This window comes from Gorilla gorilla, chromosome 2 (assembly GCF_029281585.2).
Source record: "Gorilla gorilla gorilla isolate KB3781 chromosome 2, NHGRI_mGorGor1-v2.1_pri, whole genome shotgun sequence".
Lineage (NCBI taxonomy): Eukaryota > Metazoa > Chordata > Mammalia > Primates > Hominidae > Gorilla > Gorilla gorilla.
Window position 1 is genome coordinate 164,053,317 of NC_086017.1, and position 14,618 is coordinate 164,067,934.

Consider the following 14,618-nt stretch of genomic DNA (forward strand, 5'->3'; position numbering starts at 1 on the left):
GGAGGCCTCAGGACTTGGCATGCTTCTGGCAGGATCTCTTCTCTTCCCTTCTGGTAAGACTAATCTTATTGTGTTTTTGTCTCTGTTTATATCTTCAAACACAAAAATACCTGGATTCCTGGATAACCATTCATCTCTAGATTTTAAAATCAGTGATATACAGTGGTCAATGAGCCAACATCCTTTACTCCAGTATTTTCTATTTGTATTTCTAATATCTCCCTTTCTTGCTTATTTCAGTTTTTTGATAGTATTTACTGTCATCTGATGTACAACATAATCTATTTATTTGTCCGTAAGGACAAGATTATTATCTATAGCCTGGCATATGGGATATAGACGTTTACTAAACGGATGAAGGAATGAATTTCTCCTCTGCTCCTTCCTCTTCTTCTGATTAGTTAACTCCTATTTATTCTTTAGAATTCACTTCTGGTGTCATCTCCTACAGAAAGCTTTCCCTGGTATTTCCAGGCTGAGGTTGTACACATTAGCCTCTTGTGAACTTTGGCTAACATGAGTCAGTTTTGTGGAGCCTAGACAGCATTATCTTCAAACATCATTGGCCAGAACTATCCATGCTTGGTACAGAGATGGATATCTGTCTGTCTGTCTATCTTTCTTTCTTTCTATCTTTCATCTATCTATACCTACATATTTATATCTAAATCTGGAGAAAATTCTGCATCCTTTTCCCCCTTTTGTATATGCTATATATTACCTCCTCTATTCCCTGAGGCAACCTTTCCTTTAGAATTATTACTATCCATTGTCTTGATGTGAAGTTCAGTGTGTCAGTGTAGCAGACTTTATAGAAAGGTACAGCCAGACCTCAGATTAAAACTTTGGTGTTCCAGAAGTTCCCCAGTCAGCCATTTTCTTCACTTAGATCAGACACTTTTACTTAAGTAATTTAACCTCTATATATTCACTTATTTAGATTAACTTTGAGTTCCAGAATCTGTGATTGGGAAATTTTAATTTTATTCCAGGTTGGTATTTATGAATGAGAGGCCAATGCACTGTGAGGGAGGAGAGAAGGTGGGGTAGATCATTCCCATCTAAAAAATATGACAAGCAAATGACCAAAAAAAAAAAAAAAAAACAGAAAGAAAGAAATCAGGAAGCAACCCCTGATTAATAATCCCAGGCAGATCTAGAACCAGGAATCCATTCTGGAAAGAGATAAAGTGATAAAGACAGCTAAAAAGCAAGGTCAAAAACTTGAAAACATTGCAAGATGCATTTTTGTGTCCTAAAATATATGTATTATTGGACACACACACACTCCCTCTAGTGAGGTACAATGCCAGTTCCCACTCTCTTCAACCCAACCCTAAATACACACAATACTACAGAGTTTATCATTACTTCTTAATTCTGCGTGAATAAAGTTTAAATATTTATTGCCGACTATCATCCATGTTTGAAAAATCTTAGTGTAATCTTTGAAGCATCCTTCTTGTTGTATAATTTTGAGGCGTTTTGTTAATCTATTTGTCTAGCCATCAAAGTAGCGCATTTAAAAAAATTGCATCTATGGCTTTGTTACTATAAACAAGTCACCCATGGGTGAGCCATCTCTAGCATCTAAAGTCAAAGCAGAAGCCTGTCAGTCACCAGGGCATTGGCACACTCAAATTGAGTAAATCTGAGGAGAATTTTTTTTAAAAAAAGATTACTTCAAAGGTATGAATGAGGTACAGGAAAACCATGGAGGATAGTGCAATATTCCAAAGGTAATAACATGTTGTCACCTATAGGCTTAAAAGGGTGATGAGAGGAAACAATTAATGAAACCCAGAAGGACAGTCCCATGTAAAGAGCCACTTTGACAGTTGTGACCTTTACTAGAGGGAGTAGTTGGTCCAAGGAGATCCCTCAATAATGAAATGAGGGGAATAAATACCCTACATCTATCTTCTTCCTCCCACCTATCTCCTACTAAGGTTCTTATTCCTCAAGCCAATTGGGTACTCATTTTACCAGTTAGATATCTAGGTTCATATTTTCACTATAATAAATAAAGATGCAAAGAACATCCTTGTATATATTATCTATTTCTCAGATAATAATACTTTTTTTAGGCTAGCCTAGAAAAAGTATTATTAGATGACAACATATAAATTCTTATAAAGCATTTGACACTTTTCAGGGGATCTCTTTATCAGTGTTTAACTGTTTGGTTTTGTTGCACTATAGAAATGGGGTATAACCTGTATATATTATCTTTTTCTGTGTGGCATATGACATGTGTTGACCTACTTCTATATTTAACTGATACTGATGCTTACCACCAATCTTTTATACTCTAACTTTCTCACTGTTAAATTCTCAAATTTTAGTCATCTTTCAACTGGCTATACATATCTTCAAGTAGTTTTGCTTTTTCTTTAAGTAGTGCAAATGAGTGAATTGTTTTTGGAAGCTTTGCATATTTGAACATATCTTCGAATACCCTGCATAAACAATAACTTGGCTAGGGACATCCACCTTCCTTCATCATGATGTAGATGTTACTCCATTTCCTGCTGGGATTAATTTTTTAATAGATAAGACTGGGGCGAAGCTAGTGTCTTTTCTTTCAGAGGAAACTTGCTTTTTCTGACTAGGTGCTTTCAAGACAGTTTCTTCTTGTTTTTTCAAAAATTTTTCTAATGTTTTATTAATTATTTGAGATATGAACAGTCCTGTTGCTCCATTCCAGAAAGTATTATTTAGTCATGTTTTTAATTGTTACTACTGTTTCAGTTGTTTGGATTCCTTCCTCAGGAATAAATAAAACAGATTAAAGCTTTTGGCAACTTGCAACACATTTGACAGTCAAGACTGGAGCTGTTTATAAAGAGCCTGTAGCCGCACCCCAGGGCCCTCTCCCCTCCTCCACTTTGAGACCTCTTGCTCTGACCACTCTTCCTACACATTTGTACCCGGGTTCTGCTTCTCTGCTTTTAGGCTTGGTGACCTATGCTTCAGGGAGGCAGGTGGCTCCACATTCTGTTGGGGGTCTACCTTGTCTACCATCTTACTCTTGGTTCCAGTGCCCAAAGCCAAGTCTACCACCTATGATCTTTCTTATCCAGGACAAGAATTCAAACACTTCTAAGAGCCACATTTCCCAAATAGATGTTCTTTTTCTTTGTGAGGTAAATAGGATAAGTAGCTTTTAGTTATCACATGTACATGATATCTTTCCACAAAAATGCGCAAACTGTTTTGAAAAATTAATTCAGAAAGATAATCAGTTGTTTAAAAAACAATCAGATGAATTCAAACAACCAATTTTACCTACTGACTAAACAGTTGCTAACCTGGTATGTCAAATGACCCATCTAAATTAACATTTAATTTTTTTTCTGAGATGATCATATGGTTTTTGTCCTTCATTGTGTTAATGTAGTATATCACATTCAGAGATTTGCATATATTGAACCATTGTAGTATCCTTGGGGTAAATCCCACTTGCTCATGGTGAATGATCCTTTTAGTGTGCTGTTGAATTTGATTCACTAGTATTTTGTTGAGGATTTTTGCATCTATGTTCATCAGGGATATTATCTGGTAGTATCCTTGTCTGGCTTTTGTTGCTGGCTTCATAAAATGAGTTTGAAAGTACCCCCTCTTCTTCAACTTTTTGGAAGAGTTTGAGAAGGATGGGTATTAGTTCTTCATGTGTCTGGTAGAATTCAATAGTGAAGCTATCAGATATTGGGCTTTGGGAGACTTTTTATTATTGATTCAGTCTCTTTTTGTGTGTGGGACAGGGAAGGGGCTGGAGGCAGGAACAGAGTCTTGCTCTGTTGCCGAGGCCGGAATGCAGTGGCACAATCTCTGCTCACGATAATCTCCACCTTCAAGGCTCAAGCGATCCTCCCACTTCAGCCTCCCAAGTAGCTGGAACTACAAGCGCATGCCACCACACCCAGCTAATGTTTGTATTTTTAGTAGAGATGGGGTTTTGTCATGTTGCCTATGCTGGTCTCCAACTCCTGGGCTCAAGCGGTCCAACTGCCTTGGCCTCCCAAAGTGCTGGGATTACAGGCATGAGCCACCACACCCGGCCTTGATTTAATCCCTTTTATTTGTTATTGGCCTGTTCAGATTTTCTATTTCTTTGTTATTCAGTCCTGGTAGGTTTTATGTGTTTAGAAATGTATCCATCTATTCTAGATGATCTAATTTGTTGGCATGTAATGGTTCATAGCATTCTTCTATGATCCTTTGTATTTCTGTGGCAAAAGTTGTACTACAGTCTCCTCTTTCATTTCTGATTTTATTTATTTGTCTTTTTTTGGCTAGAGGTTTTGTTGATTTTATTTATCAATGTTTAATTTTCAAATTGCTTTAAATGTAGAGTCATAAGCAAAAGAACTCTAGAAACTAACTCAATGGTAGATATTCTTACTAATTATTCAAACTGTGTCTCTTTAGGTACCACTGATGCAGAATTAAAGATTAATTTGTTTCTGTTCTTCCGTAACTTGAACTTATAGCTTCAGATTCCTATTGTTAAAGATGTTATTTTAGTCAGTCAATGATGCTTTACATAAAGCTAGTATTTTAGGTATACTCAATTTTAGCGTGGTTACATACACAGCTTGCGTGTATGTGTATTTATGAGTACTCTGCATGTGACTAAATGAGCTCCATCTATACTAATAATTTAAAGTTTTAAGTTTCTTGCCAAAATTCTGCAGTCATAATACCACATATCAGTATTTTTAACACTGAGTTTTCTAAAATTATAAATGAAAATCATTTGATTTATTTTATCATATATAAGTAGTTTTTTTAAAGTTCAGTATTTAGAATCCTAATTTCCATTGAAGTGATTACTTTCCATATATTCCATATTAGTTATTAATATATCTTATTACATAAAGAATGACTCTTGTTTTCAACAAATGTTAAACATCTATTGTTTACTATGCACTTTCTGAGATGCTGAGAAAATAGCAGTAAAATAGATGAAGTCATTTTATTCATGGAGTTTTCATTCTGGTTTATGAAGAAAGATGTATATATATATATATATAAACAAAATTTAAAATATATATACAAATTTTATTCAATAGTGAAAACACTATGATGAAAATAATGTAGAGACTTCTCACTAGGAAAATCAACTGTTAATCAACCAAATACTCGTGGTAGGGAAAGAATGAAGGAGTGGTGTTTAATTTTCAATCTTCTTTGCTTGTCAATGATTTCTGGCTCAGTTATTTGATGAGCACTTGGCTGTCCAGCTTTTTCATAAGCATTACTATTACATAGCTATTCAATTTAGTATTTTGTAATAGCATTTATAGTTTTTGCAATTATTTTTGAATAGCAAAGATGATAAGGTAATTGATTAAGAATAAAATTTATGGCCAGGCATAGTGGCTCATGCTTATAATCCCAGCACTTTGGGAGGCCGAGGTGGGTGGATTACAAGGTCAGGAGTTCGAGACTAGCCTGGCCAACACAATGAAATGCCGTCTCTACTAAAAATACAAAAATTAGCTGGGCATGGTGGCAAATGCCTGTAATCCCAGCTCCTCGGGAGGCTGAGGCAGGAGAATTGCTTGAACCCTGGAGGCAGAGGTTGCAGTGAGCCGAGATCACACCACTTCACTCCAGCCTGGGCGACAGAGCTGGACTCCATCTCAAAAAAAAAGAAAAAAAAGAGAATAAAATTTATTTAGTAGTGTAAAGAAAATAAAAGTTAGTTGACTGCAAGGAAAATGATAAGTGGGAAATAAGAGACAGTAACCAATTTACTGAGTCCTATTATATGCCATTTGCTGGGGTTGGTATAGTAGGGGCATATAGTATATAACAGCATGGATTTCCTGCCTTCATATTCCTCATGCTGGTGGGAAAGAAGACATGCAAACTAACCAAATTATTAAATAGTATAATACAAATGTGGTAGGATAATTTATTGTAATATTAATTTCTGTCTAGTTTCTCATTCTTAAAAGATTGAAAGGTAACTTTTGCTCCCTACTTCAAGTATAGAACAAAGTAAAGCAGTTATGTTTTATTTACCTTTACCAGCTTTTATGTACCAGGGCCCCAAACTGTAAATTTGTAGATGTGTTAGGTTGTTATTTCATTTCTATAAAGAAATACCTGAGACTGAGTAATTTATCAAGAAGAGAGGTTTAATTGGCTTGTATTTCTGCAGGCTGTACAAGCATGGCACTACCATCTGCTCAGCTTCTGGGGAGGCCTCAGGGAGATTTTACTCATGGCAGAAGGTGAAGCAGGAGCAGGCACATCACATGGTGAGAGCAGGAGCAAGAGAAAAGGGAGAGACGAAGTGCCACACACTTTCAAACAACGAGATCTCATGAGAATTCACTATCATGAGGATAGCATCAAGCCATGAGGGATCCGCCCCCATGACCCAAACACCTTTCACCGGGCCCCACCCCCAACACTGGGGATTACATTCAACATGAGATTTGGGGAGGAGAAATATCCCAACTATATAATTCCACTCCTGGGCCTCCAAATCTCATTTTTTTCTTCCATTGCAAAATATAATGATCTTTTCCAGACAGTCCCCTAAAGACTTTATTCATTCCGGCACTAACTCGAAATTCCCAAGTCCCAAGTCCAAGTCCAAAGTCTCATATGGAGCTGAGTTCCTTCCACCCATGAGCCTGTAAAATCAAAACAAGTTATTTACTCCCAAGATACAATGGTATTACAGGCATTAGGTATATTCCCATTCCAGAAGGGAAAAATTGGCCAAATGAAAGGAGCTATAGGCTCCATGCAAGTCTAAAACCCAGAAGGGCAGCCATTAAATCTTAAAGCTCCAAAATAATCCTTGATTCCATGTCCCATATCCTGGGCACACTGGTGCAAGGGGTGGTCTCCCAAGGCCTTGGGAAGCCCCACCCCTGTGGCTTTACAGGTTTTAGCCCCCACAGCTGCTCTCACAGGTTGGAGTTGAGTGCATGTGGCTTTTCTAGGAACAGCGTGCAAGCTTCCAGCGGATCTACCATTCTGGGGTCTAGAGGACAGTGGCCCCTTTCTCACAGCTCCACTAGGCAGTGCCCCAGTGGGGACTCTGTGGGACCTCCAACCCTACATTTCCCATCTGTACTGCCCTAGTAGAGGTTCTGTGTGAGGGCTCTGCCCCTGCAGCAGGCTTCTGCCTGGGTACCCAGGCTTTCTCATACATTCTGTGAAATATAGGCAGAGATTGCTTGCCAAGCCTCCTTCACTTTTTCACTCTGTGCAACTACTTAACACTATATGGAAGTCACCAAGGCTTATAGCTTGCACCGTCTGAAGCAGTGGCCTGAACTGTATCTGGGATCCACTGAAATGAGGCTGGAGCTGGAGTGGCCTAGATGCAGGGAGCAGAGTCCAAAGGTTGCACAGGGGAGTGGAGGCCTGGACCTGACCTACTAAACCATTCTTTCACCCTAGGCCTTTGGACCTGTGATGGGAGGGGCTGTCTTGGAGATCTCTGAAATGCCTTGGAGGCCCTTTGCCCATTGTCTTGGTTTTAGCACTTGCCTCCTTTCAGCCATACTAATATCTCTAGCAAGTAGTTGCTCCATAGCCCCCTTGAATTTTTATCTCAGTAATGCTTTTTCTTTCTTTGCCAAATGGCTAGGCTGCAATTTTTCTGAACTTTTACACTCTGCTCCCCCTTTAAATATAACTTCCAACTTTAAGTCATTTATTTACTCCCATATCTGAGTGTAGGTTGTTAGAAGCAACCATGTCACATCTTGAACACTTTGTTGCTTAGAAATTTCTTCCACCAGATACCCTAAGTCATCACTCTTAACTTTAAACTTCCATAGATCCCAAGGTCATAAACAGAATGCAGTCAAGCTCTTTGCTAAGGCATAACAAGAGTGACTTATGTTCCAGTTTCCCATAAATTTCTCATTTGCATTAGAGACCTTGTCAGCCTCAAATTCACTGTTCATATCACTATCAGCATTTTGATCACAACCATTTAACCAGTCTCTCAAAAGTTCCAAACTTTCCTTCATCTTCCTGTCTTCTGAACCCTCCAAACTCTTCTGACTTCCGCCGATTACCCAGTTCCAAAATCGTTTGTACATTTTTAGGTATCTTTATAGCAATACCCCACTACTGGTACCAATTTTCTGTGTTCAGCCATTCTTATATGCTAAAAAGAAATACTTGAGGCCAGGCGTGGTGGCTCACGCCTGTAATCTCAGCACTTTGGGAGGCCAAGGCAGGCAGATCATGAGGTCAGGAGATCGAGACCATCCTGGCTAACACGGTGAAACCCTGTCTCTACTAAAAATACAAAAAATTAGCCGGGTGTGGTGGCAGGCACCTGTAGTCCCAGTTACTCAGGAGGCTGAGGCAGGAGAATGGCATGAACCCCAGAGGTGGAGCTTGCAGTAAGCTGAGATCGTGCCACTGCACTCCAGCCTGGACAACAGAGCGAGACTCCATCTCAAAAAAAAAAAAAAAAAAAAAAAAAAAAAAGAAATACTTGAGACTGGGTAATTTGTAAAGAAAAGAAGTTTAATTGGCTCATGTTTCCACAGGCCGTACAAGCACGGCACCAGCATTTATTTTCTGTTAGGCCATTCTTGCATTAGTATAAAGAAATATCTGATTCTGGGTGATTTACAAAGAAAAGAGGTTTAATTGGCTCACAGTTCTGCAGGCTGTCCAAGCATGGCACCAGCATCTGCTTGGCTTCTGAAGAGACTTCAGAGAGCTTTTGCTCATGGCAGAAGGTGAAGTAGGACCAGGTAGGTTACATGGCAAGAGCAGGAACAAGGGGAGGGGGAAGTGCCACACACTTTCAAACAACCAGATCTCATGAGTATTCACTATCACAAAGACAGCACCAAGTCCTGAGGGATCTGCCATCATGACCCAAACACCTCTCATCAGACCCACCTTCAACACTGGGAATTACATTTCAACATCGGATTTGTGTGTGACAAATATCCAAACCATATCAGTAGGCAAATAAAAAAATCACCATCTAGGGTTTTGTTTGCAAATCAAAGAGGGAAGTGGAGGATTACTACTGACAGTACCAATAGACACTAGAGTTCTCAGTGAGGCCATGGAGAGTGAGCATCCAAAGTTCTGGCCTTGAAGGTCATACAAATCTGAGCAAAGTAAAGCCACTCACCCTCTAATGGCACATCAGGCTCAGGCTGGACATTGAATATCTCACAGGCAAATATGATGAACTGAAGTCTACAGGTTCGTCCTCAGATTTCTTCTATGGATATCAGCCTTCTTAGATCCTTATCCAAACCTAAAGTGGGTAGAGTAAGAATAGTCTCCTGATAATTGATACTAGGTTTCTCATTCCTCAAGAAGAACTCAAAGTCAGATTTAGCATGATTTTTAAAAATAATAATATTAAAGGAAGAGAAAAAATTTTGGACCTAGTAAGGTAAGACAGATTCACACCATGCTACACATATTGTATATAAACATGTAAAGAGAGTGTTCAGATGCTACTCAGGGCAGGAGCTCCAGACTCCCACTAGGAGTTTCAGAATTCGGGAAGAAAACTATAAAGCAGTGTTTCTCAATTCAGCTGTGGCTGCACAGTAGAATTCCCTTAAGAACCTTTATACTTTCAATGCCTAGGCATATCTCAGACTAATTAAATCAGAATCTTTGGGCATGGGACCCAGGCTTCAGTATTGTTTTATTTTTAAGGCTCTCTAGGCACTGTGCAGCCAAAACAAGATCCACTGACTTAGAAAAATATACTGAGCTATGTGGCAGTTAATAATCAGGCTATGGGTCAGAAGGAGGCAGTGGTAGTGTGGTCACTCCAGGAAGATGAAATTGTTCAAAGGATGAGGTATAAGGCTAAAGAAGATGTGTTTGAGGGACTGTAAATTCAGTCAGTGGAGTGTACTGTACGTTTCTGGAGAAGTAGGGGGAAGTGTTGGAGATGTAGCTAGTCAGGCTTAGCAGAATATTTGGTATGTCCTTGTCGCTATGCTAAGAAGCTTGGCTTTTATCCCTGAGTGTCCATTCAAAGATAATAATCTGGTTACTGGGAAGTTACCAAATTAGATTTGCATATGAAAAGGTGCATTTTGGCAGCAGCTTGGAAAATGAACTGGAGAGAAAGGCAGACAAGACTGATGGCAGGGAGGACAGTTAGCATTTTAGATAAAAGATAATAAGGCCATGCCTAGGGAATGGATCACAAAGGGGCCTGATAGCTATTAAGAAGATTAAATTGATAGGATTTGGAAAGTGGCGACTGTGAAATGTATCTCTCAGATCTCCTGCACTGTAAGTAAATTAATCAGTGGATCCAGCATCTATTCCACTAGTTCCACCACTTCGTTCATAATGAGGCCATGATTCCCATGGGCTGCTTCCAGCCAATGAATGAGCATGGCTGAGAGAGCTAGTGCAGGCCATTCTTGTAGGATACAAGACTCCCCTGGAATACAGGACTCCTGTAACTAAAGACTTTGGCTTGAGTACTCCCCAGTGGCCTAATTCTTCCTACCCAGTCTTTCTTCTTTCCTGCCATAGACTGAATGTTTTTGCCCCCAACTGCAAAATGTATATGTTGATGTCCTATTCTACAATATAATAGGTATTTGGAAGTGGGGTTTGGAGGAGGTGATTTGGTCATGAAGACAGAGCCCTCATAAATAGGATCAGTGTCCTTATAAAAGAGAACCCCAGAGAGATCCCTTGCCCCTTCTGTCATACGAGGATGCAGTGAGAAGACAGCCATCTATCTATGAACCAGGAAGAACCAATCTGCTGATTCCTTGTTCTTGAACTCTTCAGTCTCCAGAACTATAAGAAATAAATGTATATTGTGTATAAGTCACCTAGTCTTATTCTGTTATAGCAGCCCAGACAGACTAAGACACTTCCCCCTTACCTTCAGTTGCCAGAGGTGCATGACAGGCTAAAGCCTCTTCCTATATACTCTTCTTCCTTTCCCTTCATCCTTCACAGGTGTTTCCCTTGAATAATTTCTTGTACATCTCCACCCATCCTAGTGTCAATGTCTGCTTGTTAAAGGATCCAAACTAACATAGTACGAATTAGGTTTAGGAAATAAGGACAAGAAAGATTCTAGGAGAAAAAAAAGATTCTAAGAGAACTCTTAGGTTGTTGTGGGGAAAATTCATGAATTCTCATGACAATTACAAGAAGTACGATGAAAGGCTGCGAAAGACAAGGTCACCTTTGTACATATCATCTTTTTAGGATTCTTAGACATTCTGGTACAGATTCCAATAGGGAATTGCATATTATGAATACAGAATTTATACGAGAGTTCAGAGATACAGGTATAAATTTGAGAAACAGCATATAGAAGTGGTAGTTTGTGCTGAGGCCATGAGTGAGACGTCAAGGATACTGGTTGCTGTGAGGAGTGCTTCAGAGGGTGGGGCATAGTGGCTCACACCTGTAATCCCAGCACTTTGGGAGGCAGAGGCGGGAGGATCACCTGAGGTCAGCAGCTTGAGACCAGCCTGGCCAACATGGTGAAACCCCATCTCTAAAAAAAATACAAAAATTAGCCAAGCGTGGTAGCACATGCCTGTGATCCCAGCTGCTCAGGAGGCTGAGGCAAAAGAATCACCTGAAACCGGGAGGTGGAGGTTGCAGTGAGCTGAGATCATGCCACTGCACTCCAGCCTGGGCAACAGAGTGAGACTCTGTCAAAAAAACAAAAACAAAACACAAAAAACAAAACCCTAGAGGAGTGCTTTAAGTATAAAACTGGGAAAATTATAGAGGATACAATTAAAGAGGCTGAGAAATGGCTGGAAATATGGGGGAAATACACATGCAAAACACATATAATTCCCTTCATAGGACAATGAAGGGAAAGGTGTTAGTAAAGACCAGGCCAGTACTCCTGAGAGCCAGTATGTTAGGAAATAAAATAATTCTTTGGGCATCAAGTATGTTTGGTAGGCCAAGTAAGGGTTGTTTAAGTAAAGTAGTTGTGGACTATACCCAAGTACAAAATGTTTAAGAGGGGATGGAAAGTGAGGAAGCTAGACATTGAGAGCAGATTGTTTTGAAGAACTATGGTCTGGAGGTATGAGAAGAGAAATGTGCTAGCTGGAGGTTCTAAAGAAGTGTTTCTTTTTCTTTTTGAGATGGAAGAGACTTGAGTGGGTTCATAGGCAAGCAACAAGGAGCCAGGACTTAGAATGAAAGATGGAGATAGATGGTCTGGAATTTTTCTGAAGAGATAGGAAGAGATTAGACTAAGAACACAAGTGGTAGGGTTTACCACCAGTGAGTGAGGTCATGGCTTCCCTTCCTCTGAGCCAGGCGGTAGTGGAGACAGATACCTAAGTTTTTAGGTAAAAAGGGAAAAGTAAGGCTGATTCTATATGGCAGTTTCAATTTCCTCTATGAAGGATAAGGCTGGGAGGGAGGTGGTACTGAAATGGAAAGGGCTCAAATGCTTTTTGAAAAGGAGGAGATTTAAAATGGAGATGTGGTCCGAGAATGGAAAATTGAAGTTTAGGATTTCAGAGTTTCCTAATGATGAAAATGGAAGAGCACACAGTAAGTCAGTAGATAAAGAAAGCAGGAGGCATTCATTAATGGCTTGTTCACATGGCCATGAAGCCTCTTTAAGATTCTGAAATCAGCATGGAGGAAAACCTTGAGGCAGACCTAAAGCCCTCAGTGATTGTGAGATTGTGACCAAGCTGAAGAAGAAGAGTAAGACTGGGCTCAAACTGATGGTAGGAGTCTCAAACATAAGTTTCTGCTGGAGGATAAGCAAATAATTGCCTGCCAACAGCAGTGGGTAGCTGGGAGAGTACAATCCTCTTCTGCATACTTTGGAAAATTCAGACATTAAGAAGAAATGGCAAAGCTTCCTTGAGAGGATTGCAAAGAAAGTTGTGCTTTTTAGGCAGAGCCAGGCTTCAGTTAATAATGATTATAATAATAATAATAATGTTTTTTGACACTTACTTTCTAGGTACTGCTCCAAGTTTTTTTTGTTTGTTCATTTATGAGATGGAGTCTTGCTGTGTCGCCCAGGCTGGAGTGCAGTGGTGCGATCTTGCGTCACTGCAACCTCTGCCTCCTGGGTTCAAGCAAGTCTCCTGCCTCAGCCTCACAAGCAGCTGGGACTACAGACATGTGCCACCTTGCTTTCCATTATACCTTCTGCAGTTTACTTAATTCATCCATATAAAAATACTTGGAGCATTTTTATATTTATTAACTTATTTATGGCAAGCAGGCAGAGAAGAGGGTCTGTGAAGAAGCTGAGAATGTAAAGCGGTTGTCTCTGATGAATTAAGTAAACTCCAGAAGGTATAATGGAAAGAATGACAAGGTTAGCAATGGAAGGCAAGAGAAACAAGACAGCATTGTGATAATTGCAATATTAGTTGTCCTGAGCACTTCACCATGGAAAGGGTTTTCCATGGCCAAATAGAGGAATCCTATTTTCTCACAAACGCCACTGGAGTACTCCCAAGGAGAGTATATATAGATAACAAGGACCAAGAAAATAACTAAAATGACATCATTTATAACTAACTTAGGTTTCCTCAGTAAATTACTAAAGCTTATGTGCAACCACTACTATTTGTGAAACAGGATGAATAAATGAGCCATAATGGCTCATTTTTGACTGAGGTTTAAAACCCAGACTAAAAGGAAACCAAGGCCATCTACTTAAGTCTTTCCCTTAGGCATACACTGTCTTCTCTTTAAAAATGTATTACAAACTTGGAGCCCATGAGCCAAATATGGGTTGTGTTTTAATCTGTAAACTATTTTTTATTTGAATTAATTCTCAAACTTAAGAAACAGGGGCTTTTGCATATGAAAGAAAAGAAGGATAGAAAGAAGGAAAGAAGTTCAAATATAGCAAAAATTGGCTATGTTGAGTAGGAGCTAGGGTGGCCAATTTTCATCTCATTTTTTCCTGGGAGTTTTCCAGTTTTAGCACCGAGAGTCCTACTTCCTGAAAAACCCCTCAGTTACAGGCAAACCAGGATGGTTGGACATCTTAGGAGCAGGTACTCTTTTTAGATTGACACATTGTGCCTTGGGGTTCACCAGAATTGCCACCAAGCCAGCGTTAATTATCTGGCTTGCCCTTGTGGGTCTCTGAGTTTTCTAGATTTTGGCCTATGGCTTGAGGGGCTTATTAACAACTAATTTAGTCCTCCCACTCCAAGGCAATACCCACCAGCATGGAAGTGACTGACCTACTTGAAGAATCTTAGGGGAACACAGAAAAAAAAGAAATCCACATAGGTGAATGCTTATAGAGGGTGAACACTCATAGGCCAACCACAAAGTTTGTCAGCTTCTATCCCATGCATTCTTTGTGCTCTAAGGCCCAAGCTCAATAGTAGCTTACTTTGATTTCTTGGTTTCTTGTGAGTGGACCTAGTTAGACACTTAGCCTTGGTTTCCCTATTGTGGTTGGAATCTACTTATATATATCTGGACTGGTTGAGTCTGGTGGCAGTGAGAAAGAAAAAAACGAGAGACACAGATGCAATTAATTGGTTTTCCTTCAAAATCTGAGTCTGAAGAATCAGCTTGAAGAGAGAGGACCCCGGGACTATGGTGCTGAGGCTGCCATAGATTGCAGCTCAGTATGTTGTTGC

At 39.7% G+C, this 14,618-nt stretch overlaps 1 long non-coding RNA gene across 1 annotated transcript in view; it reads right to left on the minus strand.

Moving 5' to 3' along the window:
- The window catches only part of LOC134758109 (uncharacterized), a 48,715-nt gene that overhangs the window by 23,443 nt on the left and 10,654 nt on the right, over nucleotides 1-14,618 (minus strand). Inside the window, exon 2 of the long non-coding RNA XR_010132982.1 lies at nucleotides 9,143-9,271. This is a non-coding gene — a long non-coding RNA (uncharacterized lncRNA). The remainder of the gene's footprint in view (nucleotides 1-9,142; nucleotides 9,272-14,618) is intronic.